Genomic DNA, 27,500 nt, shown 5'->3' with positions numbered 1-27,500 from the left:
ACATAGGAACTTTAATTTGCTTTCACCTTGAGTTAGCAATAAGATTAGTTTAATCCACCCGATTGCTGCAGATAACATTTACTCTGCTCCAACTTCCTTCCTCTCCCTTATCATCCTCTCATTATAGAAGTCCTTGAATCTGTCTGATGACATATACTCTGCAGCTTACCTGGGGTGCACTACCCTTTATGTAAAGAAAAAAATGTCTTACATCAGACTGGAATGTCCCACTTGTATTCTCACTTGTGTCACCATCTTCCCACTTTGTTCTTCCTTCGTATGCCCATTCCCATTAACCTCAATTATATAAAAAGCATGTAACTTCTTCCTTTTTTAAGCTGCAGACATCACATGTTTAGCAATCTTAATAACTGTTGTCTGAAATTTATTCTAAACTGGCCATAGCAATCTTGCCATGAAATTACTAGTACCCTGTAACATGAAAGAATGATATCTACTTGTCTCAGGTCTGGCTTCTACCACAGTTCCACCCAGCACCATACAACACTTTCTGAGGCTATGCAAAGCTATACAGGTTTAACCTTGCCAACACTTTTGGTCAAAACTGTAACAGTTTGTGCACTCTTATGCCATCTGGAGATTTTTTTGCCTTCCAATGTAATTCACGGCCTCTGGAGCCTTCAGTAAGAACACTGCCTAATTTTTTTTTAAGAAAGTAAAATTTCAGTATCACAAGATGAAATTTAAGGGTTACAGCTATAATTCTTTTTGGTCTGTTTTCCAGTCTTTGCTATGATTTCATTATCATTTATTAGTGAATCTCTACACATATAAAAAATTAAAACATATTCTAGGTGCAAAACACTAAATAAAGCAAACCGATAATAATATAATTAGTATATTTGAGAAGAAATACAAGTTATGGTGAATAAATGCTTAGGTTTTTCCATTACTCTGACAAACCAAACCATGATTTTTTTTTGGCACTTTCATAGAAATATGTAAAATTTGTATTCATGGCCTTTGAACTACAACCCAAACTCACTAGAAAAATGCTGTTACTGCTACTGCTACAGAAGTATTCTGTCATTTTGTCTCTTTTCTTTGCCCATTGTTAGTGAAAGGCCCACCGGGATTACACTGGTATGTAAAGATCTTTTTTAATTAATTTTAGAGCTATTTTCATATCTAACACTGGTACATGCCAGAAATAAAAATGTCTGACAATGGTTACTGAAGATATGAGCATGTCATTCTCGCTAGAGAGTTGCTTTGTGTTAAAGCCATTGATCAAAACTGTTTTAGCATTTTTCAGGTTCACAGTATTATGTAACTGTGATTGTAAAACAAATAATCATATAATTGAAATATCCTGGGACCCAAAAACAGGGTGGCACAACTGTGGGTAGTGGTGAGCCCCAGTTCTCATTAACAATAAATGTAGTTATGCAAATGTGCATAATGAATAGCATATTAAAGATCCTTATCATTGTTGCAGCATGCACTGCTATAAGAGAGGGTAGTCATATGATATGGCAGCAAAGTATAAACGTCATTTGTGTTTGTCCATCATGTATGAACCTCTATAGTGCTCTGCATGATTCTGCAGCATAGCACACAGCAGTGGCAAGAAAAAAGGTTATAGGGCCTCCTTAAATGTCCATGAGGCTTGTGTGGTGTGCAAATCTGTTTTTTAACATATATATATATGTCTATGGGTCTACTTCATTTGATCGAAAGACCATTTGACCTAAACCCATTTGACTGAAATTTCATTTGACTGAAAACCAGTATTCAAGGCATATAACAGGGATTTGTTCCCCTCCCCAATGTTGTGCGACCCTTGCAGTATCTATCTAACCTTGCATTTTGGTTTTCGATCAAATTAAATTTTGATCAAATTGGTTTAGGTCAAATGGTCTTTCGATCAAATGAAGTAGATCCATATATGTATATATATATATATATATATATATATATATATATATATATATATATATATATATATAAATACATATACATAGTTGTATCGGGAACACAAAACACACACCTACATTCGCGGAGGCTCTCAATAAAAACCTGCCCAAGCATCAGGGACATCCAAACCATAAATGCAAGCAAACTCTACCCCCCAACACAACCCAAATGACACACAGCCCACAAACTCAGTGTGCCACTCAACCACAGCCCATAAGGCATAACAACGTACCCAACACTCTAGTCATAGGTGACTCTATAGTCAGGCACACTAATGTTCCACTCACTAGACTAAACAAGGAGAAAGTTACTGTCAGCTGCCTGTCAGGTGCCAGGATACGCCACATAACACATGCACTCAGGTCACTCCGCAATAAGTACAAATATGACACTGTCATTGTCCATGTTGGTGTGAATGACCTGAGACATACCTCCCTGGACTATATGAAAAGAGACATGGAGGAGCTCTCTGATCTTGTATCCCAGGCAGGTATGACCCTAACCCTGAGTAGCATCCTGCCATCACCCAGAATGATATCACAGTACAAGGACAAAATGATTGACTTCAACAATTGGCTAAGCTTCTGGTGTCATTCTAAGGGGATCCAGTATTTGTCTGCCTGGGACGACATGATTGACAGTCCATGATGCTTTTCCAGAGATGGCCTGCACCTGTTGCCCTTAGGATTCCGGATACTGGCTAAGACTCTTGCCATTCCTATAGTGCCCTTTTTAGGCAAGGTTCAAATGACAAATTCACCATCGTAACAGATACAAGCAAGCAAAATCTGAGGGTAATGCTACTCAATGCTAGAAGTCTAAACCTCAAAATGCACTCACTCGAGACACTCCTTAAAATGGAGAACATTGACATCTGTGCAGTGACAGAGACCTGGTTCAAAGCTCCAGAGAGCACCCCTGCATTACCAGGCTTCAATTCATACCACACCTTTCAGCCACCTAACCCAGAATGAAGCACTAAAGGTGGAGGCGTGTCCATATTCATTAAGGATATCCACACCTCCAGGCTAGTTGCACAGCATAATGCATCCGAGATTATCCAAGTGCAACTAACTCTGGGCAAGACCGCAATACAAATTGTAGCTTGCTACAGACCCCCCACCATGCCCCATGATTCACACTCCTCATTTCTTGATACACTGGAAAGTATTAGGGTACAACCCAACACCCTAATAATGGGCGATTTTAACTACCCCACCATTAACTGGGAAAACTACTCATGTACCAACTCTTTTGCTCAACGTTTTCTAGAATTCATAAATTCCAACGCCGTGGATCAACTTATTCACACCCCCACCAGGGGCAGCAATATCCTAGACCTGGCCATTACCAACATGGGAAACCAGTGTTCCACACCAGAGGTCAATTCCTCATTTGTCAGATCCGACCACAAGCTAATCAGCCTAGACATCCACATCCCACCCCCAGCCCCAAATAGGGAAACCATCGTAAAAAACTTCTCAAAAGCCAACTTCACACTTCTTAAGACAGAAGTGGCAAACTTCATGACACCCATGCAGACGGACAATAGAGGTATGACTGCCGAATCCTACACAAATGCACTTTATAAGCACTTACACGAGTGTATGTATCATGCTATCCCTAATAGAACCAAGATGTTATCCTCTAAAAAAAGGAAGCCAGTCTGGTGGACCTCTGCCATAAACAAACTCTACAACAGAAGAAAGAAACTGTTGCAAAAAAGAGTAAAATCCCATGGCTGGAAGAACTCCCTGGTCAACCTCAGTAAGAAGCTGAGATCCCTCATAAAATCCTTCAAAGCTAGTTACGAAAACAAAATTGCCACTGACTCTAAAGACAACCACAAAGCATTATATAGATATGTCAAGAATCTAAATGGGAACACCCAGATCTGCTCTGAGTTACAGCATAATGGCACTAAATATACAGAACCAACTGATATTGCCAACATCCTAGCAGATAGGTTCAGTGCTAACTTTACCCCCCTCTCACCCCCTAGAGGGTCCATCTCTATACCTGAAGAATGCAAAGTTCCTATAATCACGGCTGCACAGGTAAAAAACACAGACTCCAAAGCCAAGAACACAGCATCCATGGGACCTGACAATATCCCAGGCTGCGTTCTACACAAACTACAGAATGAACTGGCACCCTACCTAAGTACCATGTTCAATCATAGCCTCACCTCAGGCTTTGTACCCACTGAATGGTGCACCGCGACAGTTATCCCACTCCACAAAGGGGGAGCCACGACGGACCCCGGGAACTACCGCCCCATTAGCCTGACGAGCCTGGTCTGCAAGGCCATGGAACGTATCATCATGGAACTCATAAACAAAGACATTGGTAAACTCCAAACTCTGGACCCTACACAGTTTGGATTTGTAAAAGGCAGATCATGTCTCCTAAACCTCATTGACTTCTTTGAAGCAGTCACCAAAGCCATAGATCAGGGTAAAATGGTTCACACAGCTTATCTAGATCTCACCAAGACTTTCGACACCATCCCCCACTCTGGAATTATAGATAAGCTCACTAAACTAGGTATAAATCCCTATGTCACAAGATGGGTTGCCAACTGGCTCATGGACAGAACCCACACTGTGAAAGTAGCGGATTCCAAATCCGACATCAGACCAGTGACAAGTGGAGTACCACAGGGTTCAGTCCTGGGTCCTCTCCTGTTCGGTATCTACTTCTCTGAAGTGCAGGCCAACACAGAAGGTCTTTGGCTAACAATGTTTGCAGATGACTGCAAACTAGGAGCCATAATCGAAACTCCTAATGACGTGGACAAACTACAAAAGAGCCTCAATGAGACAGATACCTGGTGACAAAGCCATGGCCTGAAGCTCAATGCCAAAAAGTGTATTGTCATCCCCTTTGGTAAAAACTCTGTACCCATGAACTACCACATAGCTGGTAGGCTACTTAATGCTGAAAATGTGATAAGAGACCTTGGGACACAGGTGGACAGTAATCTCTCCTTTGATAATCACATTGCCACAGTGGTCAGGAAATCCTTCTACGTGGCTCATCTCATCACAAAAGGATTCTCATCCAGAAAAAAAGAGGTCATTGTTCCCCTCTACTCATCACTCATTAGACCCATTATAGAGTACAAAGCCCCTTTTGGTATGTACCTCACAAGACATCTACAACAACTGGAAAGACCACAGAAATACCTCACAAAGAGGTTTACTGGCCTCAAACATATGCCCTATGCAGACCGTCTCAAAAAACTACAGCTTTACTCTATCGCATATCGCCTACTCAGGGGTGATCTCTGCCTAACATACAAAGCTATGTCAAACCCAGAGCTGTTGGACATGCTCCACTTAAAGAAATCCCAATCCCTCTGAGCTACACGCTCTAGGGACCTTAACCTTGTCACCACAATAAATAGAACATGCTGGAGGGCTAGATTCCTGTCCCAGAGACTTCCCATACTCTGGAACAGACTACCTATCTATGTCAAACAGAGCTTCTCATTAGCACTGTTCAAGAAAAATCTTGATGATTGGATGGGAAATTCACCCCGGGGATCACTTCTGTGGCTCTGCTCGACAGGGGCACAGGAAAATAATTTTCTTGGGTGACGAAAGCCAGGGTACATTTTTTGGCTGGGCTTGTATGGGCCCTAGGGCCAATAGCCTAGTAATTACCTATGAACCTATGAACCTATAATATCTATCTATCTGTCTATACACATACAGACACATTTTTTGTGTCTTTCGGCTTTTCCCGGTTAGGGGTCGCCACATCGGAACTCCAGACCGCTAATGATTGGCAGTAGATTTTTACGTGCCGAGTTGCCAGCCCTGATGCACAATCAAGATCATAAAGGCAAATTTTTAAAATAGTGAAAATGTATAATCGTGAATTCGAATCTCATATTCGCGGTTATGGCTTTACACTTTATGTCTGTTGTTTTCTGTGGATGGTGTACGGTGTCATGTGTGGATTTAGGTGCGATTTAAGGTAACTGTTTTGTAAGGGTTTTAGGTGGGAGTTTGAATGTATGTGAGTGTGTTTGTAAGTTTTACTTGTGGGTTACGGTAGGCAGGTGAAAGTATGATTGTGTTAGTGTTGGATGTGTTGATGTTTGTATATGTGTGATGTGTGTGTCTGTGTGCGAGGGACTGTGGGATGTCTGGGTGTGAGTTTGTGTCTTTTCCTGTTTGTGCGATCTTGGAGTTAGTATATATACGTGGGGGGTGCAGGGGAGCTTGCCCCCCTGCTTATATGTAGTGTAGGTGTGTTGATTTGTGTTGTTGTGTTTGTGTATGTAATATGGATAGGATAGTGTATGTGTTGTGTGGTGTGTGGTGTGTATATCTTCATGGTTTTGGGATTTTGAGTGTTTGCCTCTATGGTTTTGAGATACTGAAATTCAAGATTTCAGTATTTCGAGATTATAAAGGGGAACCATATATATATATATATATATATATATATATATATATATATATATATATATATATATATACACACATGGAAGCATAACCTTCCATCGAAATGGAAGGTAGTCGATCTTGGCTACTTTCCATCAAAAATGTAAACATCGATCTGCAAAGGATGAAAAAAACAAGAAACATTTTTTAAAGGGAGGCCAAGCCCTCCTGCACCCCCCATATCCTGATAATTATATATACCAGCTATGAGATTACACTACAGTGGGAAAAGGGCTTATACCCTGATCCCCACTGTACTACAATCTCTTAGTGAAAAAGCCAATACTTTTCTTTTAGCTGATTTTTGATCCACTGCACTGTTTTTTTCACTAATTGGTGTAAAGTCAATCTGATGAAAGGTTTTGCACCTATATATATATATATATATATATATATATATATATATATATATCTATATTGGATCCCTATCAGATCGCCGAAATTTCAAAACTCCGAAGACCATATGGCCGAGATCATATGTCCGAAGTTTTGAAATTGCGAAACTAAAATAAAAACAACAAACTAAAACAAAACAACTTACCTAAACGTTTTTGCATGGAGGCAAGCCCCCCTGCACCCCCCACTACTTAAATATATCAACTCCGAGATCTCACATACATGTTGAGTTATAGCAGCTGTCAGACAGAAACCTTTAGGGAAACATACAGGAACTGTGTGTCACACATTTGCAGAATGAAAGAATAAAAGATGCAACAAGGATTCCTCAGGACACCACATTTGGCATCTAAATTCCTTATCCAAAACCATAGCTGAATATGTAATGATTTGCAAAGAGAAGTTCATAGGTTCATAGGCAGGTACTAGGCTATCGGCCCTGGGGCCTATATAAGCCTAGCCAAAAAGGTTCCCTGGCTGTTGCCACCCAAGAAAATTATTTTCCTGTGTCCCTGTCAAGCACTGCCGCAGAAGTGATCCCCAGGGTGAATTTTCTATTTCCCATCCAGTCATCAAGGTGTTTCTTAAAGAGGACCAATGAGGATCTTTGCTTGACATGAATGGATAGTTTGTTCCAGAGTATGGGAAGTCTCTGGGACAGGAATCTATCCCTCCAGCATGTTCTGTTACTGTGGTGACAAGGTGTAGGTCCTTGGAGTATGTGGTTTGGAGAGATTGGGATTTCTTTAAATGTAGCATGTCCAAAAGCTTTGGGTTTGACATAGCTTTGTATGCTAGGCAGAGATTGTCTCTGCGTAGGCGATATGCGACGGAGTAGAGATGGAGTTTTTTGAGACGGTCTGCATATGGCATCTGTTTGAGGCCATTAATCCTCTTAGTGAGGTATTTCTGTGGCCTTTCCAATTGTTATAGGTGTCTTGTGAGATACATGCCAAACGGGGCATTGTACTTTATAATGGGTTTGATGAGGGATGAGTAGAGAGGAACAATGACCTCCTTTTTTCTAGAGGAGAACCCTTTTGTGATGAGGTGTGCCATGTAGAAGGATTTCCTGACTACTGTGGTGATGCTGTTATCAAAGGAGAGACTACTGTCCACCTAAGTCCCGAGGTCTCTTATCACACTTTCAGTGTTTAGTGAGCTATCGCCTCTGTGGTAGTTCATGGATACCGAGTTTTTTCCCAAAGAGGATGACAATGCAATTGTTGGCCATGACTTTCACACCAAGCATCTGTCTCTGTGAGGCCCTTTTGTAGAATGTCTGCATCATTAGATGATTCTATTATGGTTCCCAGTTTGCAGTCATCTGTGAACTTTGTTAGCCAAAGACCTTCTGTGTTGGTCTGCACTTCATAGAAGTAGATGCTGAGCAGGAGAGGAGCCAGGACCGAACCCTGTGGTACTCCACTCATCACTGGTCTGAAGTTGGACTTGGAGTCGACTACTTTTACTGTGAGGGTTCTATCAGTGAGCCAGTTGGCCACCAATTTTGTGACATAGGGATTTATGCCCAGTTTAGTGAGTTTATCTATAATTCCAGAGTGGGGGATGGTATTGAAAGCATTGGCGAGGTCAAGATAGGCTGTGTGCACTACCTTGCCCTCGTCTACGGCTCTAGTCACTGCTTTAAAGAAGTCAATCAGGTTTAGTAGACATGATCTACCTTTTACAAACCAAAACTGAGATGGGTCGAGGGTTTGGAGGTTATCTATGTCTTTGTTTATAAGCTCCAAGATGATACGTTCCATGGCCTTGCAGACCAGGCTCATCAGGCTAATGGGGCGGTAGTTTCTGGGGTCCATGATGGCACCCCCTTTGTGGAGTGGGATAACCATCACTGTGCGCCATTCACTAGGCACATAGCCTCAGGTGAGGCTATGATTGAACATGGTACTTAGGTGGGATGCCAATTCGTTCTGTAGTTTGTACAGTACGCAGCCTGGGTTGCTGTCTGGTCCCATGGATGCTGTGTTCTTGGCATTGGAGAGTGCGGTCTTTACATGTTCATCTGTGATTACAGGGACTTTGCATTCTTCTGGTATTAAGATAGGCCATTTGGAGGGTGAGAGGGGGTAAGGTTAGCACTGAACCTATCTGCCAGGATTTGGGCAATATTGGTTGGTTCTGTATATTTAGTGCCATTGTGCTGTAGCTCAGAGCAGATCTGTGTGTTGCCATTGAGATTCTTGACATAGCTATAGAATGATTTTTGGTTGTCTTTGGAATCAGTGGTGATTTTATTTTCATAACTGGCTTTGGAGGATTTTATGAGGGATCTCAGCTTTTTGCTGAGGCTGACCAGGGAGTTCCTCCAATCTTGGGATTTTACTATTTTTTGCAACAACTTCTTCCTTCTGTTGTAGTGTTTGTTTATGGCAGGGGACCACCAGATTGGCTTCCTTTTTTTGGAGGATAGCATCTTGGTTCTATTGGGGATGGCACGATCCATGCACTCGTGCATGTGCTTATACAGTGCATTTGTGTATGATTCAGCAGTCGTACCTCTATTTTCTGTCTGCAAGGGTGTCGTGAAGTTTGCCATTTCTGTCTTAAGAAGCATGAAGTTGGCTTTGGAGTAGTTTTTGATGGTGGTTTCCTTAATGGGGGGTGGGGTGATTAGCTTGTGGTCGGATGTGACCAACGAGGAGTTGACCTCTGGCGTGGAACACCGGTTACCCATACTGGTAATGACCAGGTCCAGGATTTTGCTGCCTCTGGTGGGGGTGTGGATAAGCTGATCCAAGGTGTTGGAATTTATGAAGTCCAGAAAACATTGAGCGAATGAGTTGGTACATAAGTAGTTTTTCCAGTTGATGGTGGGGTAGTTGAAATTGCCCATAATTAAGGTATTGGGTTGTACCTTAATATTTTCCAGTATCTTAAGAAATGAAGAGTGGGAATCCTGGGGCATGGTGGGGGATCTGTAACAAGCTACAACCTGGATTGCAGTCTTGCCCAATGTTAGTTGCACTTGGATAATTTCAGATGCATTATGTTGAGCAAGTAGTCTGGAGGTGTGGATATCCTTAATGAATATGGACATGCCTCCGCCTTTAGTGTTTTGGTCCAGGTTAAGTGGTCGAAAGTTATGGTATGAATTATAGCCTGGTAATGCAGGGATGCTCTCTGGAGCCTTGAACCAGGTCTCTGTCACTGCACAGATGTCAATGTTCTCCATTTTAAGGAGTGCCTTGAGTGCATTTTGAGGTTTAGACTTCTAGCATTGAGTAGCATTACCTTCAGAGTTTGCTTGCTTGTACCTGTTACGGTGCTGAATTTATCATTTGAACCTTGCCTAAAAAAGGCACTATAGGGGTGGCAAGAGCCTTAACCAGCATACGGAATCCCAGGGGCATCAGGTGCAGGCCATCTCTGGCAAAGCATCATGGTCTGTCATACATGTTGTCCCTGGCAGACAGATACTGGATTCCCTTAGAATGACACCAGAAGATTACCCAATTTTTGAAGTCAATCATTTTGTCCTTGTAATGTGGTATCATTCTGGGAGATGGCAGGATGCTACTCAGGGCTAGGGTTATACCTGCCTGGACTACAAGATCCGAGAGCTCCTCCACATCTCTTTTCATGTAGTCCAGGGAGGCACGTGTCAGGTCATTCACACCAACATGGACAATGACAGAGTCGTATTGTACATGATGTGGTGTGACCTGAGTTTGTGCATTATGTGGTGGATCCTGGTAGCCGACAGGCAGCTGACAGTAACTTTCTCCTTGTTTATCCTGGTGAGTGGGACAGCACTGTGCCTGACTATAGTCACCTTTGACTAGTGTGTTGGGTATGTTGTTTTGCCTTATGAGCTGGGGTTGAGTGGCACACTGATTTTGTGGGCTATGTGTCATTTGGGTAGTGTTGGGGGGGGTGCTGGTTTTCGCATTTCAGCTTGGGTGGTCTCTGTTGCTTGGGCAGAATTTTATTGAGAGCCTCCATGAATGTGGGTGTGTGCTTTGTGTTTCAATGTGTGGGTTTTGGTAGTGTGGGTTTTGAAGGACTATGTGTTGAGTGTGGTGTGGTGCAGGTATTAACCTTCTCCTCTTGACTGTCTAGTCCAGTCTTGGCTGGAGGGAGCTTGGCTTCCAGTTTGGCTATATAAGTGCATCTCTCACAGGTTGTAGAGTTGGGTGGTAGGAGGAGAGAGTTGTCAAGGTAAATCAGACAATTGCTACATTTCCCCAAGATACCCAAATTCTTCAGGTGGACAGGAGAAAACACCGGGAGCTGACCCATGGACATGGCTGGATAGGTGCTTATTAATTTAAGTACTAAGAACTGTTTTCTTCTTGACAAGTGAAGAAAGTCTAGTACTGTAGTAATTTGTAGTTTATTTAGTGCTTAAAATGAGTTCAGTGCAAGTGTTGAGCACAAGGCAACAGTTTTGAGTACTGAAACAAAAAAAAAACTGGCTAGTTCTAGCTAACACTAGCTAGTTTTAGCACCAATCCCAAGAAGAGAAGCAGGCCACAGCCTGTTTGGTGATGGACAGTCTTGTCCCAGATGATGAAAGGGTATGCAGGCTTGTAGCCTTTGTCTGGTAGATGCCTTGAATAGCAACCAGACCAATCAGGTTAAGCACATACACTCACTCTCCAACCAGAAAGAGTCAGGAATCAATGCACTCTGCTCCTACTCTCACCAGGATCAGATTATAAGCACAGATTCTAAGCTGTCACCTATAAAGCAGTTATTAAGCTTTCTGGTGATCAGCAGTGTCCAGGAAATAATGTAACTGCACTCCTCTCACCAGGAGAAAACAGAAGCACTAATCCCAAGATGACTACTGAGAGGCAGAATGTGGGCTATACAATAACTGGTGGTCTTGCAATAGATGCTTAAAGTTAAGATGAAAAAAATGGTTTATCCTTAACACTGCAGTACGAACTAGAGGAGTTAAATGTGAAAGTGCTTACAAATTTGTTGACACTCCCAATTTTGTCTATGCCAACTGCCGCACAATGACTCTCAACTAATTTACATTGCCAGTGACATAAAAAAGACAATATATAGTATATTAACAGGGGAGGGTTAGCATAATAGCCAAGGTTTTCACTTCAGAGTTACAAGGTACAGGGTTTGATTTTGATGGCAGGTTATTGGCTAGACTTCTAGTAAACTGCAGACTGAATGTATTGTATTTACCTATGAACCTATGATGGTGGTTGTATGTAACAGCTGGAAGTATGAATTATGGCAAACTAGCATGTCAGTATATGATGAGCAGTATCAGTGTCCATCAGTTGTGCATGGATACCAACTCTTTGTGATCTGCTGTACACAGTAAAAGTAGAGAAGAAAAGTGATTTGGAAGCCTTACATGGGCATGAGTGAGGTGTGTTTATCAATATTTTGACCCAGGTGAAAGGGTAGAAATGGGAGTGTTGCAGTAATAGAGAGTTACTGTCCTTTGTCAAAGGAACTGGCACCACCACATGGTCCAGTATTGCAGTGCTGAATGTTGGGGCAGAGGCTGAGTGGTGAACTAGGAGCAAACTGCATAGGAAAAATGGGAATTGTGAGAACAAAATATAGAGGGGAAGAATGAGGTTTCAAAGAATATAGGACTTAAATGAGCTATGTAATGTCTGATTGAAAATGATTGGGTAGAAATATAGGACTTAAATGAGCTATGTAATGTCTGATTGAAAATGATTGGGTAGAAATATAGGACTTAAATGAGCTATGTAATGTCTGATTGAAAATGATTGGGTAGAAATATAGGACTTAAATGAGCTATGTAATGTCTGATTGAAAATGATTGGGTAGAAATATAGGACTTAAATGAGCTATGTAATGTCTGATTGAAAATGATTGGGTAGAAATATAGGACTTAAATGAGCTATGTAATGTCTGATTCAAAATGATTGGGTAGAAATATAGGACTTAAATGAGCTATGTAATGTTTGATTGAAAATGATTGGGTAGATTATAAGTGATGTGTAATATTTGTAACTGGAAGTGTGTCAGTATGGTTTGTGATGTAAAATGTTTGCAACTAGGATGCAGTTTGATAAATTTGGTTTGATGTGGTAGGACTGAGGGTATTCCTTCTGTATTTGAGTGTGGTAAATGTCTTCGCTCTTTCTTACGTATGTATTGGGAGTAGTATTGTATTTGTTAGCTATGTTTATTCCTCTACTTGTATGTGTTGTTTTACTCGCCTTTGTAATCTCAAGAATTGAGCTGATGTACGAAATTTTATTTAAGCTACATGTGTGTATTTCTAAATGACAATAAAGTTTAGTTTGACTTTGTGTTGCTGTGATTGTTTTCATTTATATAAATGTATGATTGCCTATGTTGTAAGTGATAGTTTAATAAAAATGTTTCTTATTTATAAAAAAAAAGGCAGGAACTGAATAATTTATGTAATGTTGCTTCGGTTATAAGATATATAGCAATATATGTGAAGTATAACGCTTGTAAATGTAAACTTGTTAATACAGTTTGATTACTTTTGAATAAATGTAAATTTATCTGTGTCACAAGTGATAATTCAATAAAGGTGTTTAAACAAACAAACAAAAAAATCTACTGGAAATTCTCCAGGTATGTAGACCTTTTTCTATCTAAGGGTATTTATAAGTTCTCTGAAGTCCTTAGTTTCTGGCCAAATTATTAAAGCTGCTTGATTTACAATGTACAGGAACATTAGGGTTTCCTCATGCATAGTCATTTATACTAGGAATTAAAATATTTACTTTAAAAAGAAAAATCATTACTAAATTATCACTTAAGGCATTGAACTATTTACTTTATTGCTGTTAATATTTATACTCCGCAGTTTTGTGTATACCTGTGGTGCTAGATCATACTTACTCCTCAGTTTCCTGTATACTTGTGGTGCTGGATCTTACTTCTCAGTTTCTTGTATACTTGTGATGCTGGATCATACTTACTCCTCAGTTTTGTGTATACATGTGGTGCTGGATCATGCTTACTCCTCAGTTTCATATATATTTGTGGTGCTGGATCATACTTACTCCTCAGTTTCCTGTATACTTGTGGTGCTGGATAGTACTTACTCCTCAGTTTCTTGTATACTTGTGGTGCTGGATCATACTTTCTTCTCAGTTTGATGTATACTTGTGGTGCTGGATCATACTTACTTCTTGGTTTCATGTATACTAGTGGTGCTGGATCATACTTACTCCTCAGTTTTGTGTATACTTGTGATGCTAGATCATACTTACTCCTCAGTTTCGTCTATACTTGTGGTGCTGAATCATACTTACTCCTCAGTTTTGTGTACACTTGTGGTGCTGGATCATACTTACTCCTCAGTTTCCTGTATACTGGTGGTACTGGATCATACTTATTTCTCAGTTTCCTGTATATTTGTGATACTGAATCATACTTACTCCTCAGTTTAGGGTATACTTGTGGTGCTAGATCATACTTACTCCTCAGTTTCCTATATACTTGTGGTGCTGGATCATACTTACTTCTCAGTTTCATGTATACTTGTGGTGCTGGATCATACTTACTCCTCAGTTTCATGTATACTTGTGGTGCTGGATCATACTTACTTCTCAGTTTCATGTATACTTGTGGTGCTGGATCATACTTACTTCTCAGTTTCATGTATACTTATGGTGCTGGATCGTACTTACTCCTCAGTTTTGTGTATACTTGTGGTGCTGGATCATACTTACTTCTCAGTTTCATGTATACTTGTGGTGCTGGATCATACTTACTTCTCAGTTTCATGTATACTTGTGGTGCTGGATCATACTTACTTCTCAGTTTCATGTATACTTATGGTGCTGGATCGTACTTACTTCTCAGTTTTGTGTATACTTGTGGTGCTGGATCATACTTACTCCTCAGTTTCCTGTATACTTGTGGTGCTGGATAGTACTTACTCCTCAGTTTCCTGTATATTTGTGGTGCTGGATCATACTTACTCCTCAGTGTCATGTATACTTGTGGTGCTGGATCATACTTACTCCTCAGTTTCGTCTATACTTGTGGTGCTGGATCATACTTACTTCTCAGTTTCATGTATACTTGTGGTGCTGGATCGTACTTACTCCTCAGTTTCGTGTTTACTTGTTGTGCTGGACCATACTTACTCCTCAGTTTCGTCTATACTTGTGGTGCTGGATCATACTTACTCCTCAGTTTTGTGTACACTTGTGGTGCTGGATCATACTTACTCCTCAGTTTCATGTATACTTATGGTGCTGGATCGTACTTACTCCTCAGTTTTGTGTATACTTGTGGTGCTGGATCATTCTTACTCCTCAGTTTCCTGTATACTTGTGGTGCTGGATAGTACTTACTCCTCAGTTTCCTGTATATTTGTGGTGCTGGATTGTACTTACTCCTCAGTGTCATGTATACTTGTGGTGTTGGATCATACTTACTCCTCAGTTTCATCTATACTTGTGGTGCTGGATCATACTTACTTCTCAGTTTCATGTATACTTGTGGTGCTGGATCGTACTTACTCCTCAGTTTCATGTATACTTGTTGTGCTGGACCATACTTACTCCTCAGTTTCGTCTATACTTGTGGTGCTGGATCATACTTACTCCTCAGTTTCGTCTATACCTGTGGTGCTGGATCATACTAACTCCTCAGTTTCCTGTATACTTGTGGTGCTGGATCATACTTACTCCTCAGTTTCCTGTATACTTGTGGTGCTGGATCATACTTACTCCTCAGTTTCATGTATACTTGTGGTGCTAGATCATACTTACTTCTCAGTTTCATGTCTACTTGTGGTGCTGGATCATACTTATGCAGGATATTGTCCTTTGGTGTATTCACAGGTGATTCTTTATCTAGTACTGGCATTGTGGAAATGCCATTGTCTTAACTTGGAGTATTGTATCCTCAGATAATGCTGGCAGGGATGAGCTGTCAGTCATGGAATAGAATATATATGTGTGTTAGACACAGAGAATGTCAGGACTGCATCCCCTACACCAATCATAGACATAGCTTCTATGCCTGTGGACACTCAGGAGACAAAAAACACAAAGGGAGGACAGGGTACTGGGGATGATATCAGTCAGGGAAGTGTGGTACCCACTAGCAGACACATGCCAGAATCTGCCCCTAGCACACATGGACAGAGAGGTACACACAGGGGGGTGGATAACAGTTCTCATTAGCAACATAGCTACCACTCTCACCCCGAGGTTACTCTGAAGGTGGCTACAATCCAGGATATATGAAGGGCCATTGTGGAGACTCAGACCAGTGCCACCACAGTTAGTAAGGGTGATGAAGAGTGTACGAGTTAACCTATGGGAGTGCATGTTCTGTATGTGTGAGTACGTCTACATACTCAATCAGCTGCTGAAATGTTCCATGTCCTCTCAAACTTGCCAGACAGGGGTTAGGCACTAACACAAAGCTGGTCTACCACTGCCTTCACAGATAGTAGCCATTAGTCATTGTGGCCAGGATGTTATAGATCACACTCATGCAGGACTGGCACTTCAATGGCTAGATCTTTTGAGGAGATGTCTATGCCAAGTACAGGACATCCCTTTTGGCAAGGCTGTTACAGCACTAGCATATTTCATAGGCGACATCATTCACAGTCATGCATCGCACCAGCAACTAGCAGGGTCGTTGTACAAACAGTGCAACTCCTGCTAGAGCCAGCTTTTCTGGGCAGGGTTGTGAATGAAATGCAGAAATCTCAGCCATGCATGCTCTGGAAATGCCCAGTGCAGCAAGCTGCAGTACTGCAACTCCTGCTGAGCTGTGTCCCAAAAGACCCACAGCCACCCTAGATAAGCCCTAGTATTTCACACACACAGACTTTGAGTGAAAATGGCCCTTCACAAAGCCTTTTACCTTTACCCCCCCACACACACACACACACTCTGACAGGCAATAGATACAACAACACATTTTAATTTAATAATCCTCAGCTCTCATACATTTCTCTGTGAAGACATCCACTCCTGTGCTCCATTCCTCACCTATGCAAATGATAACTGTGCCTGCCTTTGGATTGCCTATGTCTGACTGGGCTGCCTAAGTTTGATGCACAACATGGCCAGCCAATGCATGGGTAAGCACAGCCCTGTATTGGTTTGGAATACATCACTTTTAGTGTACTCTTTCTGTGTTACTCATGTCCTCCATGTTCTGAAAGTATGTGCAAGCCACTGCCTGTTTGACAGTGACAAGATATACTATGCCAGCCTTTTTGTGGTGAAATCATTCACTGCTGCTGGTTCCTTCACTGACTCCTTGTTTGATTCAGCCTCCGCTGCCTGGCGTATTATTTATTTATTTATTTATTTATTTACATTTGTTGACTGGGAGAGTCTGACTGGACGTAGGTCCGTTTTCAGCAGAGGTGCGGGGAGAAAAGCACCACACTTAAAATATTACAGACATAATTACAGTTGTAGAACATAGCAATTAAAAATTACAAACATTGTTACAGATGTAGAACATAGTACATCAGTAGACAACTAGAATCTTTGTCGAACTACATAGCATACATTAACAATTGTTACAATAAGAAGTTCCTGCTGTATAATAAGTAGCTAGGCTTATGAGCATCCAAGCTTGCTGTAATCAAGGCAGTTAATGGGGTGGAAAGAGAGGTAGTGGGTGGATGGAGTGGGTGATATTAGAGGGGGAGTTGCAAGGGCATAGCCAGCATGTTTTTAGGTGTGCTTTTAGTAAAGTTTTTAAGTGGGTGCAAGAGGGTACAGAGGTAATTGTGAGTGGGAGGGAGTTCCATAATTTGGCTATAGCGCAGGAGAATAGTGCTTCTCCAGCAGAGTTATTGGCTCTACTAACCTGTAAGTGTGTTTTGTTGCTGGATCTTAGTGGTCTGATGGTGAGATAGGGTTGGAGTAGATTCTGGAGAGATGGGACTTTTAGAGGATTGTTTACTAGTTTGTGGGCAAGTGTGAGTTGATACCATTGAAGGAGGTGAGGGAGTTCAAACCAGCCCAGTTCAGCAAGTGAGAAACAGTGGTGACTATGGTAGGATACTCCTGTGGCGAATTTGGCGATTTTGTTATAGCAGGTCTCGAGCTTATTTAGATCACATTGCCTTAGGTTGGTATATATTGGAGAGGCATAAAGTAGGGTGGAGATAAGGTGAGAATTTGCTACTGAAATCTTTGCTGCTTTGGTGAAAAGTTGCTTATTTCTATATAATGCTCCTAGTTTTCTGTGGACTTTTTTTATGGTCATGGATATGTGAATGTCAAAGTTTAGTTTATTGTCTATTTCCACTCCTAGTAATTGGGTGTGTTCTGTAGGATGGATAGTGGTGTTATCTTTTGCTGTGCTGTTAAAGTGAGAGTTGTTTTGAGTATTTTTGGTGGGATGGAATATGAGTAGTTTAGTTTTGTTTGGGTTGAGTATTAATTGGGCATCGGATAACCAAGTTTCAACAGAGGGAAAGGCATCCTGTGTGACTTTTTGCAGTTTGGATAGGGACTGGGCTGAGCAGATGATGGTTGAATCATCTGCGTATTGTATGAGTGTGCCATGTGTGGTGGCAGAGGCTAGATTATTGGTGAAAATAGAGATGAGAAGGGGTCCAAGGATGAATCCTTGGGGAACCCCTATAGAGACAGGTAGATTGGGAGATATGTAATTCTGCCATACAATGGATTGTTGGCGGTCAGACAGGTAACTTTGAAACCATTTGGTGACTGATTGAGAGAAGGATAGGGTATTCAGAACAGAGATGAGTTGTTTGTGTGGGATCATGTCGAAAGCTTTAGATAGGTCTAGGAAAGTAACAGAGGAGAGACAGCCATTGTTTTTATGCTGAATGATAATGTTAGTAAAAGAGAGTAAGGCAGTGGTGGTGCTATAGTTTGGTCAGAAACCATGCTGAGTATTGGAGAGGAGGATGTTAGTAAGGAAGTGGTCTGAGACCTGAGAATGAATGCATCTCTCTAGTATTTTGGAGAGTGGAGAGAGAATAGTTATGGGGTGGTAATTGGTTAGTTCTGTGGAGGGGCCGCCTTTGTAGAGGGGAATTATGTGTGATACTTTCCATAGTGTGGGAACGTAACTTTCTGACAGAGATCAGTTAATCTAGCTGGATACTGGGTAGGCTAGGGTGTTTTGTAGGTATTCACTTGGGAGGTTGACTGCTGCTAATTTGGTGGGTTTAAGTTTAGTTAACAGTTTTTTTATTTTAGAGGTAGGAACAGGAGAAAAACAGAAGACAGTGGGGAGATTACTAGTTGAAGTTGAAGGTGTGGGTTGGAGGGGAGAGTGGTTGTGTTGTCTAGCTAGTGATAGTATGGTTTGTGTGAAATGTGTGTTGAAAGAGGTAGCAATATTTTCGGAGGAGTGAGGGATGTTAGGAGGAGGGGTATTCTGTAATTTTGCAAAGACTGACACTGTTTTTGCACATGTATCAAGGTCATACTGCAGGACACCACCAGATGAATCCAAACAGTAAACATGTGCCTTCACCAGCCCAAACACATGCTCAGTAATGTTCCTTGTTTATGACTGAGCACAGTTGTACCTCTTCTCTGTTTGATTTTGTGGATTTCTTATGGATGGCATGAGCCGAGGTTTGAGGACACATCCAGCATCACAATCGAGATGTCCTTGGGAGAAGTCACCCCTCACAAAATGATGGTGCAGGTCATAGGTGTGCCATATGTGGGAGTAATCAAAAGTGTATCTATTCTAGTTCCTGGTCTCATTAATACAAAGAGAGGAACAAATCCTCAGCCTTGAAAAACAACAGCAAAAAAATCTCTTCTCCTGCTTTAAACTATCTCACACATGATGATATTGCACTTACAATATTACTTCTGATGGCAAATGCAATACCAGCATTCAGAAATGCACTAAAGACTGATTGTCTCCCCTAAAACTTTGTGCTAGGGGCAGCTGCCCTCTTCACCCTACCCTAGCTGGCTACACCTCTGGAAGTCATGATAACTACCTGAGTGGCCTGTGCACACTTTGTAGATTTCATCCCGTGCATTATAAACCACCTGGCAATTAATGCAGTGATGCTCTTTGAGGTTCATTTACCTCTTTCCCAGTTCACCATTCCAGGTGGGGCCTTTATTTCACTGTGGGTTCAGTCTATATCCCTCAGTACCTCAGGAAAATGGGCTACTTCATAGAAATCCTGCATGCTGTTGGCTAACTCTGTGGTATGTGGGAACCACATATGCTCCCCTGCATGCTAAAGCATGGCTTTCAGAAACTGATGGAGTATTCTTAAGGTAGATGTCAGAGTTACCCCCACTGTGCTCCCAGTATGTTACTAAAAGGCCACTGTAGCTAAACTACATAAAGTTAGACATAACTTATCCACTGGGATAGGTACTCTATGACTCCCATGGAGGTGCAGGTGAGGCCAATTCATGTTCAAAGTCTCTTGGATGGTGTCCCTGTCTACACAGTACCAGCCCTCAATGTTTCTGCCATAGACTCCATAAAAAGTTAAGCAGAGTTGGAAGAACTGGTGCCTCTGGGAGTGATGCCATGTACTGTTGGGGCAAAACAGCACCAATAAGAGGTTCTTGTAGATAGACATTTACTAACGGTGCTACAAACCCTAACATTCTTTTGCAATTTCTTTAGTCTGAACATGAACATTCATCCGAGTTTAAAAATACAGTGGATACAGCCCTATTCCATGGCATTTATACATTTTTGAATCATTCCTCCAGTTTTTGCATCATTTACATACTCTAAATGCTCATTATAATAATGTTGATCACTATTGTGTCATTTTATGGCCATTAGCAAGATGCCAAGTCTGTCAGTGCTGCTAAGCCAGCCCAGCTTGTGAAGCATGTGGTTCTGAGTCACACGTACCCTGCACATGGACAATTATGTTATGCAGATTCACTTAGCACAATATGGAAACGTTTTCTAGGTCTGTTCCTTTTAGTGACTGATTATAATGGAAAAAAGGCACTTTGTCTTCAGACTGATCAGCAGCTCTGTGACCCAGTCCTTACTGAAGGTGTCATTTATCAATGACTGAGTATATCAACAACTCAGACCTTAAATGCTGTTACGGATTGTGCAACTATGGAGTAGAAGTAACACTTGTATAGTACTATTTGCTATACTTCATGCCTGTGTGATATTGGAGTTAGTAAATAAAATTCACAGGGGAATGGGGATATAGATCGTTTGATCCCCACCCCCAAAAGTAAAAATACATATATATTTTTTTATTTATTTTTGTTTTGTGTGCATGTGCGTGTGTGTGTGTGTGTGTGTGTGTGTGTGTGTGTGTGTGTGTGTGCGCACGTGTGTGCGTGCATGTGTGTGTGCGTGCATGTGTGTGTGCATGTGTGTGCATGTACGTGTATGCGTGTGTGTGCGTGTGCGTGTGTGTGTGTGTTCTGGCTGATATTTGTGGATGTTAGTAAGGTGGGGGGAGGGTTGGTGTATGGGTTTATTACCTGACATGATGGCTATTATGGCTCTCAATGTGTGCAGTTTTTCACCAAGGAGGGCTGTGATACATGAGGAGTTAATATAGATTGCAGTAATAAGGTGACCTGGATCCTCTACAATAAAATGGAGTAACTAGGTTTGTGTGTGTCTCTGTACTAAAGGCTTCCATCTAGAGCTAAATGAATCAGCTAGCCAAGCCTTTATCAGATTCGTCTATATAAGGAGAATGGTATCTGCTTATCTTAGGTCTGTCTCCTTACCCCAGCCACTTTAGCAGTCAGCACCATACATGTTGTAGTCCTTGTATAGAGAAACTGGGAGATGCCTGACTGACTGATTATACTTCTAGTCATTATACAGAGAAACTGGGAGATGTTTGGCTGAATGATTCATTGAACACTACAGAGCAGACACTAAATAATAAATTATTATGGCCTTATGGCCACATAGCAATATATTTGTGATGCAAGAGAAATCCAATTGCCCACTAAATGTAATGTTGGAAGTAAACATGGGTTCAACTGCAGAGTTTCTCACAAGATTGGGAAGAACTACTGGAGTTTGACGGCTGCTTATAATCTTGACATTCTGCAGACTGGGTTGTTAGCAAAAGGATGCAATGTAAGATTCTGCAAATGAAGCTGTGATATTAGAGTTAGAATGTAAACACAGAAGTAAAAATTGTTGGACATTTAGAGAGAAATGGCATTGCGATTAAATGCTACACAGATGGAATGCAGGCAGGATAATTCGGAGTTTGAAGCCGTATTTGTCATTCTGAAGTGCCTTTTTCCTTGTACTTCATATATCTGCTCTCTTAATTAAAAAAAGTTATATATAAGCTGGGATGCTCAGCAAGATTAAGTCAAAGAAATCATGAGGATTGTAAACCATTTTAGGTGCTTTTTTCCTCCTTGTGTTAAGCATTCCATTCATTCCCAGTGGGAGAGGGCTAATTGTAAGAGGCAGTCTTGCAGGTATCAGTCAGTGTTATATGTATGCCTTACCCTCTACTTTGGCTGTGGCAGTCCTGGCAAACAAGGTCCTTGCAATACCTGGCCTCATAAAACCACATTTGTGGTCAGACTCTGTGAGAGTAGAGCGAAGAATGATTGCTGAATGTGCACATCCTGATGTTTGGGCTGCTATGCTGCAACACCCAACCACTACTAGACATCAGTATTACATGAAGCTGAGCTACGTTCCCTCCAAGGCAGCTGATGCTGTTCACTCATTCTCCACAAATAGCTCTTCCAGACCTTAAATGAGTCATTCCCAGGATATCTGGGTTGCAGTTAAGGCTTTACCCCTCTGCACCACAGAACTAACTTGGCAAATTATTTTTGAAGTGTTTTATATGAAAAAACATGGAGAATAAAGTTATGTGCATTAGTTCTGTGGATAAAGAATTGTATTGACCAGGTGCCTTATGGGTAGTCAGTCATTTTCCTTAAAATGTCCTATTATAATTAATTAAAAGAAACAATCTGGAATGCTGTTCAGTAGTCTGCACTCATAACTGGATCTGTCAAGAGATGAGATTCAGTGTCCAGGGATATATTAACAGCTGCACAGCAGTGAAGACTCACTATAGATTTGGTAAAAGATTAGCATTATTGGATGAAAAGGGCTCTTAAAGACATAGCTGGTTTCAGGCATCAGCAAACCTGCGGTTGCTGGGGGACCGCAACCACAGCAAGTTATCTTATTTTAATATTTTGTAGTATGCTTGTCAAACCAACTACAGCTAGTGTGTAATCTTGTGTAATTAATAAACTAAGAATAAAAAGTGAAAGGAACTCACAAAGTGATGTAAAAATAAATTCAACAGCAAAGCTTTCAAGATACAACTCTTTTTCAGTGCTTAAAATCATACTAAAACACAGTTTCATATATACACCACATGAACAAATTCAAACCAATAGAAGCACAACAACAATATTGTGTCTGCTTTATTTTCTGAAAAAAACAAAAAAAAAAAATACTTGTTTTCCCGCCTTTCTAAGCTAGTATAGTCCAGTTTTCAGGTTAGTGCGACTTTGTTACAAGTTTCTGTGTTTGCCCATACCTTACGTGGATAGAAGGAAGTTTCTCTGTTCACCTGTGAGAGAGGGGAGCTTTGAGCAGCCTATCTGTTCCTGAAGGAGTGGTTTCAGCCCAGAAATTAGTAGTTTATTGGCCATTTTGGGCTAATTTCTCTCTCTTTCATTTCCCTGCTATAAAACCTGCATTAGCGCAGTTCTGAGCACCAGGCAGCGCCAGTTAGCTAGGGTATAACTATTCCCAGCTCCACAAAGTCTACTCTTCACTTTTTCCCTTGGAACTAGTCAAACGTTCAACTTAAGCCCTCAAACCATTCACTTCTCAGCCCGGCATTTGCTCAGAACTCGTAGCAAGCACTAATAAACCTTAGCACTAGATCCCCCTATACTGTAGAGAAGGACAACGCTCTCTATTCGACCTTACCAGTCAATCAGTAAAACAGCTCACTGTACCTATCCAGGCATGTCCAAAGAGCAGTTTCAGGTGTACTCTCTGGTCCAACTGGGGCATCTGGGCATTTTGAGGCAATGCTACAACTGCCTCATGTACACAGACAACCCTCTCCTTCTACCACCAAACACTAATACATGCGAGAGATGCAATTATACAGCCAAACTGGAGGCTAAGCTCTCTCAACCCAAGACTGGACCAGACAGTCAAGAGGAGAAGGGAATTACTTGCATCACACCACCAGTCTCACATAGACCTATGAAACCAGCACCGGCAAAAAACACACATAAATACACAAAAACATACTCGGTGGCTCTAAATAAAAATCTGCAAAAACAACAGAGACCTCCAAAGCAGATATCCAAGCAACCTCCACCCCCCAACACAAACCACGAAACACATACCTCACAAAACCATTGTGCCGTGCAATCGCAGCCCTTAAGGCAAAATAACATACCCAACACACTAGTAATAGGTGACTCTATAGTCAGGCACACTGATGTCCCCCTCATTAGGCTGAACAAGGGGAAGGTTACTGTTAGCTGCCTTTCGGGTGCCAAGATCCACCACATAACACAAACACTCAGGTCACTTCAGAACAAGTACAGATATAACTCTGTCATTGTTCATGTTGGTGTGAATGACCTGAGCTTTACCTCCCTGGACTACATGAGAGGAGACATGGAAGAGCTCTCTGATCATGTAACCTAGGCCAGTATGACCCTGACCCTGAGTAGTATCCTGCCCTTACCAAGAATGATATCATGGTATAAAGAAAAAATTATCAATTTCAACAATTGGCTAAGCTGCTGTTGTCATTCAAAGGAAATCCAGTGTCTGTCAGCCTGGTATGACATGCTTGACAAGCCATGCTGCTTTGATAGAGACGGTTTGCACCTGTCACCCTTAGGTTTTTGAATACTGGCCAAGGCTCTTGCCACCCCTATAGTGCCTTTTTTAGACAAGGCTCAAAAAACAAACCCACCACCGTAAATAATACAAGAAACAAAAAACTGAGGGTAATGCTACTCAATGCCAGAAGTCTAAACCTCAAAATGCATGCACTCTAGGCACTCCTCAGTATGGAGAAAATTGATATACGTGTAGTAACAGAAACCTGGTTTAAGGCTTCAGAGAGCACCCCAGCACTACCTGGCTACAACTCATACCATACATTTCGGCCACAAAACCCAGACCGAAATACAAAATGTGGGGGCGTATCCATATTCATCAAGGATCCTACACCTCCAGGTTAGTGGCACAGCACAATGCTTCAGAGATCATCCACGTGCAACTAACAATGGGCAGAACTGCAATTCAAATTGTAGCTTGCTACAGATCACCCACCATGTTCCAGGACCCCCATTCCGCATTTCTGGAAACACTGGGAAACATAAAGGTCCTACCAAACACCCTGATATTGGGTGATTTCAATTACCCAAACATTAACTGGGAGAACTACTCAAGTACTAACTCCCTTGCCCAACATTTCCTAGAATTTATAAACTCAAATGCCTTGGATCAACTGGTCAACACTCCCACCTGAGGTGACAACATATTGGACCTGGTCATCATCAGCATGGGCGACCGGTTTTCCACACTGGAGGTCATCCCTTCACTGGTTAGATCTGACCATAAACTAATCACTCTGGATATCCACATTCTGCCCCTACCCCCATTCAAAGAAACCACCGTGAAATACTTTTCAAAAGTAAACTTCACATTATTGAAGACCGAGCTGGAAAGTTTCAAATCCCTCATTCTAAAGGATAATGCTGCCCAAGCTGCAAAATCCTTTACTAATGCACTCTACGGGTACCTACAAGAATGCATGGATTGTGCTATCCCAAGCGAAACCAAGACTCACTCCTCCAAGAAAAGGAAACCAGTCTGGTGGACACCTGCCATAAACAAGCTATACAATAGAAGGAGGAAACTAGTACAGAAAAGCGTAAAATCCCAAGAGGGGAAGAGATCCCTGATCAGTATCAGCAAGAAACTACGATCCCTTATAAAATCATTCAAGGTTAGCTTTGAATGAAAAATTGCCAAGGACTCCAAAGATAACTACAAGGTATTCTTTAGCTATGTCAAGAATCTAAGTAGCAATTCCCAGATCTGCTTGGAGTTAGTGCAGAATGGTACAAAATACACTGAACCGACCGATATCGCCAACATCCTGGCAGACAGGTTCAGTGCAAACTTTACCCCCTCTCACCCCCAAAAGCACCCATAACCATATCAGAAGAATGTAGTGCTCTGAAATTGCAGAAACACAGGTTACAACAGCCCTCTCCAAAGCCAAAAACACAGCATCAATGGGACCGGACGGTGTCCCAGGCTGCGTCCTACATGAGCTCAAAGATGAACTAACCCCACACCTAAACAAACTGTTCAAACTCAGCCTCTCCACAGGCTACATGCCCATAGAGTGGTGCACAGCAACAGTTATTCTGCTCCACAAAGGTGGAGCCACAACAGACCCCAGGAACTATCGCCCTATAAGCCCGACTAGCTTGGTCTGCAAAGCTATTGAGCGCATCATCATGGATCTCATTAACAGAGACATTGGGAACCTCCAAACACTGGACCCTACCCAGTTCAGCTTTGTTAAGGGCAGATCATGCCTTCTAAACCTGGTGGACTTCTTTGAGACAATTACCAAGGCTATAGATGAGGGAAAGGTGATCCACACAGCCTACCTATACCTCACAAAGGCCTTCGACACCATTCCCCATTCTGGTATTATAGACCAGCTCACCAGCCTGAACATAAACCCTTACTTCACGAGATGGGTTGCCAACTGGCTCATGGACAGAACCCACATGGTAAGAGTTACAGGAGCTACATCTGACTCTAAACTGGTTACAAGTGGCATTCCTCAGGGCTCAGTTCTAGGACCCCTCCTGTTTGGCATATACTTCTCAGAGGTACAAGCAAGCACAGGAGAACTATGGCTGACCAAGTTCACAGATGACTGCAAACTAGGGGTTATAATTGACTCTCCGGCTGACACAGACATCCTCCAAAAGGGTCTCACTGAGACAGACACCTGGTGTCAAAACCATGGCCTCAAGCTAAATGCCAAAAAGTGCATAGTCATCCCCTTTGGAAAAAACAAAGTACCCACAAACTACCACATAGGTGGTAGCCCCCTAAATACGGAAGACGAAATAAGGGATCTGGAGACCCAAGTAGATAGTAATCTCTCCTTTGATAATGACATTGCCAAAGTGGTTAGAAAATCCTTCTATGTGGCCCACCTAATCACAAAAGGGTTTGCATCCAGATCAAAAGAGGTCATCGTGCCCCTCTACGCATCACTCATCAGACCCATCATAGAGTACAATGCACCATTTGGGATGTACCTTACAAGACACCTGCAACAGCTGGAGAGACCACAGAAGTACCTCACCAAGAGAATCACTAGCTTCAAACAGATGCCCTATGCAGCTCGCCTGAAGAAACTCCAGCTGTACTCGGTTGCATACCACCTACTCAGAGGTGATCTCTGCCTGACATACAAGGCCATGTCCAACTCAGAATTGATGGACATGCTCCACCTAAAGAAAACCATATCCCTTCGAGCTACACGCTCTAGGGATCTAAACCTCACTACAACAATAAACAGGATGTGCTGGAGGGATAGATTCCTGTCCCAGAGACTTCCCATGCTCTCTAACAAGATTCCAGTCTACATTAGGCAGTGCTCCTCGCTAACACTCTTCAAGAGAAACCTTGACAAGTGGATGGGAAACAAAGTTTACCCCGGGGGTCACTTCAATGACTCTG

Source organism: Protopterus annectens, chromosome 7.part0, assembly GCF_019279795.1.
Source record: "Protopterus annectens isolate FY-2018-M chromosome 7.part0, PAN1.0, whole genome shotgun sequence".
NCBI classification, from domain to species: Eukaryota; Metazoa; Chordata; order Ceratodontiformes; family Protopteridae; genus Protopterus; species Protopterus annectens.
The sequence above is the reverse complement of the archived record's forward strand: the minus strand, read 5'-3'. Positions refer to the sequence as shown.